The sequence below is a fragment of the Callorhinus ursinus genome, unplaced genomic scaffold (assembly GCF_003265705.2).
Source record: "Callorhinus ursinus isolate GAN/ISIS: 27379988/994484 unplaced genomic scaffold, GSC_fseal_2.0 scaffold3, whole genome shotgun sequence".
In the NCBI taxonomy this organism is placed as follows: Eukaryota; Metazoa; Chordata; class Mammalia; order Carnivora; family Otariidae; genus Callorhinus; species Callorhinus ursinus.
This window is the reverse complement of record NW_027397065.1, coordinates 56,801,911-56,806,626: the sequence shown is the minus strand read 5'-3', so window position 1 is coordinate 56,806,626 and position 4,716 is coordinate 56,801,911.

Genomic DNA, 4,716 nt, shown 5'->3' with positions numbered 1-4,716 from the left:
CCCCAAAAAGATGAATGAACACCACAGATCCAGTCCAGAGAAATGCAGTGAACTGAGGCAGGAAATGATTTTTTTTATGAGACTAGCAAGAGACCTGTAAGAGACACTGCCTTCATTCATCCCTAAGTACTGCCCCTGAACATGGAGTTGGTACTTGACCTGGCCTAACCCATCATAGTAGTTCATCCACTTGGCAACATGGTTGTACAAAAGATAGACCCTTGATCCAAGCTGGGAAGATGATTATATTATTTTTACTATGGGGTTGATATACAGGTCCTGGAGGAAGAAGTTATCCTTCTCCCACTGGGTTTACTAAGCTGGCATGTTATAGATTTGGGAATACCACAGGACCATTTTCCTTGTTATTTCAAAGTAAGAAAATACCAAGCAGAAATGAGAATGGAAAGAGAGAGAATTCAGGTTGAGTTGAGTCCCCAGTTTGACTCCCTAAGTCCCTAGTTCTTCCAGTTCTTGCTTCAGTTTGGTAAGCCAACCAAGTACCTTTTCCAGTTATTTGAGCCAACAAACCAAATCTTGCCTTTGCTAGTGTGAGTTAGAGTTCTGTTTTACCACCAACGATGCCTGACAAATATAGTGACCTTGGATGTGACCTCAAAGAGGCAAGACTGCATTATAGTAATGGAAGTACTGGAAATGTACTTCCACAAAAGTTCAAGCATTTAAAGAGAACTTAAAAGATTGGAGCATAAATAAAATGTTTGAGCGGTGCCTGGGTGGCTCAGTTGGTTAAGCGTCTGCCTTCAGCTCAGGTCATGATCTCAGGGTCCTGGGATCGAGCCCCACATCGGGCTCCCTGCTCAGCAGGGAGCCTGCTTCTCCCTCTGCCTCTGCCCACCCCCCAACTCGTGCTCTCTCTCTCTTGCTCTCTCTCTCAAATAAATAAATAAAATCTTAAAAATAAAAATAAAAAATAAAATGTTTGAGAATAACAAGAAGAGAACGGGGCTTCCCCTATACTGTCCCACCCAATATTAGTGGCATGTTCTTTTCAGTAGAGAGAAGGGCAAAAGAAATGGAGGAAGTCTGCTTGGGACTTAGCTCCAAAGTGGGGCTCAGAAGCAAGAGAGAGCCATGTGGTTCCTAACACAGCAATTAAGCAGTGTTCTCTCGGTTGGGAGAGCCTCAGTGGGCGGAGACAAGGGCTTCCAGCAATGACTTGAGTGGTCCCCTGACCAAGGAGCAGATTGGCCTCCCATGAATACCTTCATGCAATATAAGCTCTCTGAAATTTCAGTACAACGCAGGAGAATTGGAGTAGAATTCACAAAAACTGAAGATAAATTTTCTGTCTGCTAGACATGATAGGATTAGAAATAGAAATCTATTCAAGCAATCAAAAGTAAAATATAGGTCCACCTCCTCCTCCTCCGCCTCTTCCTCCCCCTCCTTTCCTCTTTCACTAGAATCTCTGTCTCCGTGGTCACATTGCTTCCTCCTCTTGTGTCTGCGCTTCTCTCTTCTCTCTCCTCTCTCATCTCCTCGGCTTCTTGCTTATAAGGACATTTCTGAAGGCATTTGGAGCCAAATCATCTAGGATAATCTCTTCATCTCAAAATCCTTCCCTTAATCACATATATAAAGAGCCTTTTTCCTTAGAAGCTATTATTTACAGGTTCCAGAGATTGGGACCTGATACCTTGAAGGCCATTTGTTGAATTGCCTATCACACTCACTAAAGTATTTGGGGGTAATGGAGCATCAGGTTGGCAAATTTCTCTTAAATATTTCTGACGAAAAAAAGTTATTTGTTCTATACTTCCAACTTTGTTTTATAACTTTGTTTCTTTTTTTAAAAGATTTTATTTATTTGAGAGAGAGAGAATGAGAGATAGAGAGCACGAGAGGGAAGAGGGTCAGAGGGAGAAGCAGACTCCCTGCTAAGCAGGGAGCCCGATGTGAGACTCAATCCCAATGTGGGACTCGATTCCAGGACTCCAGGATCATGACCTGAGCCGAAGGCAGTCGCTTAACCAACTGAGCCACCCAGGCGCCCACTTTGTTTCAAAACAAATAAATGCAGGTATCTTGAACAGCTGGAAAAGAAAGAAAAGAAATGTACCTCCAGGGAAGCACTTGTTCTAGAATTCTGTCAGCTCCTTCTACCTCGAATCTGTGTAGGTTGGCACCAAGTGCACAGGACTTACAAATATGAGTAAGAGAAAGGCCCTGCACAGGGACTTATAACTTACTTGTAACAAATGCATCTCAACAATACAATAGAAAATTACCAGATAAATTGGGGAAACAGAGGAGGAATCGGTCAATTATATATAGAAGTGAGGGAGAAAGTTTTTTAAAAAGTGGCTCCTTAAGAATAATGAATTCTTACTAAGCAAATTCTTCATTTTTTTCCTGTGCTTATCTCATTTAATCCTTTTCTTCAACCATTAAGGGACAGGAGCCATTGTTCTCCCCATTTTTCAGATGGAAAACTGAGATTTTAGGTAATAACAAATTGTGATTGTGTACCTTGCTCAAATTTACATCGCTGGTAAGTTGTAGAGTCAGAATCTGATTCTGTTTCACTTCAAAACTCAATCATCACAAGCCTTTCCTGGGGTGAGTGTTAAAAATGCTTCACAACTGATATCACAAAGAAGAAAATGAATATATATTGGAAATGTTTTACCTGAATTAAAACATATATGTTATTAAAATTACATGGAACATAATTCACTGCCAAAAAAACCAACCAACCAACAAAAACCCCACTTGTTTAGTCACCTAAAACTTTTTGGAAATTCCTCATATCCCTCTTAGTTAAGCACATTACAGCCTCAAATTAATTAGAGAGAAACCTATTAAACTTTATTTAATCCACTTTCCTCAAATTTACTTGAATCTGGAACAATTTTGGAGGGAAATATTATATAACATGAAATTAATATCCAATGGAACACTCTTAGGGAAATGCTTCTCTTTTGTGATGACAGCATGAAATGTTGAAGATCATAACAAAATGAAATCAATTAATCAATGTGTATGTACTGAGTCCCACCTGTATACTCAGCACTGTGCCAAAGGATATTTAGGAGCAGTGGAAACAAAGAACAACAGGGGCACTCCAAATTTCAAGGAATTTAAAACAATAGCAATAAAAGAGAGTAATTAAGATTTCTTGTCAAGCCAACAATTATTCACTAAACTACTTACTGGGTATCATATTTAAATAGTTTCTATTGTGTTTACTAAGATGAGTAAAACCAGCTCCTGCCCACAAGGAACTTACAGTCTAGGAATGGAGACGTCAGTGAAGAAATATTAGTGAATTGGACAAATCAGAGAAGATTTTTTTGAGGAAGGTAGTATTCGATCTGAAGGAGTTAATTTTAAATTGTTTATTTTTATTTTATTTAATAAATGAAAATTTAAAACTTTTGTCTGACTAAAGAGTATCTATAGCAGAAAAGGCATTCTATGTAGGATTTATAAAGGTCTCCTATGAAGCAATAATAAAAAGCCATAAAACCCAATAAGAGCATAGAGAAAGGATAGAACAGGCAATCGTACTCAATTATACTTGTATACTCAATTGCCAATAAACACTTGAAAAAATGCCCACTTTCACTAATAATCAGGGAAATACAAATAAAAGCAAGATGAATATTTTTCATCCAGCCAATTGAAGAAGATTTAAAGATTTATAGTACATATTATTGGGAATGATGCAGAGAATTAGATACTCTCAAAAACAGTTGGTGGAGTATAAGGTAATTTTGAGAGCAATTTGCTTGTTCCTATCAAATTTTTAAATTGTCAGTTCCCTGTGATCCAGTCAGTCCACTTTTACCGATCTATCCAAAGAAACGGCTGAAATTGTGCATAAAGATATGCATGTATTGCAAATTGTTTTAATCACAAAACATTTGGAAAAACCTGTCATGACTGCAGAGGCATGGTTAAAATGTATTATGGCATGTCCATTCAATAAAATTCTCTGCAGTAGCTAAAAGGAATGCGGTAGATCTCTTTGTATTGACATAGAAAGTTCTCCAAGACAGTGGCGAAATCGAGTTGCAAAACAACATATATTATGTGGTTCCTTTTAAATTAAGATGTATATGTATAAATCTATGAACATACATATGTGGATATATAAATGCCAGAATGGAAGGATTCTCTTATAACTATTAAGACTAATTGTCTTTGGGGTCAGAAGTGGATTTAGGGGTTAAGATGGGTGGGAATTTTCAGATTTTACTCTGTATTAATATACGCTTTAAATAGTTTGCATTGGGAATATATTTGTGCAGTATTTATGCATTTTTATTTTTTTTATTTTTTTTTAAAGATTTTATTTATTTATTTGAGAGAGAGAGAATGAGAGATAGAGAGCATGAGAGGGAGGAGGGTGAGAAGGAGAAGCAGACTCCCCGCTGAGCAGGGAGCCCGATGCGGGACTCGATCCCGGGACTCCAGGATCATGACCTGAGCCAAAGGCAGTCACTTAACCAACTGAGCCACCCAGGCACCCTGCATTTTTAAAAATAAACAAAAGAAGAGGTATTCCAGACGAAGTAGAATTAATAAGTGAGTACAAGCTGAGGAGTATGAGTTTGTTTGCATGGGATGGTGAGGCATCTAACAAGGGCTCAAGGATGCTTTTTCTTTTCTTTCTTTCTTTTTTTCTTTCTTTCTTTCTTTCTTTCTTTCTTTCTTTCTTTCTTTCTTTCTTTCTTTCTTTCTTTCTTT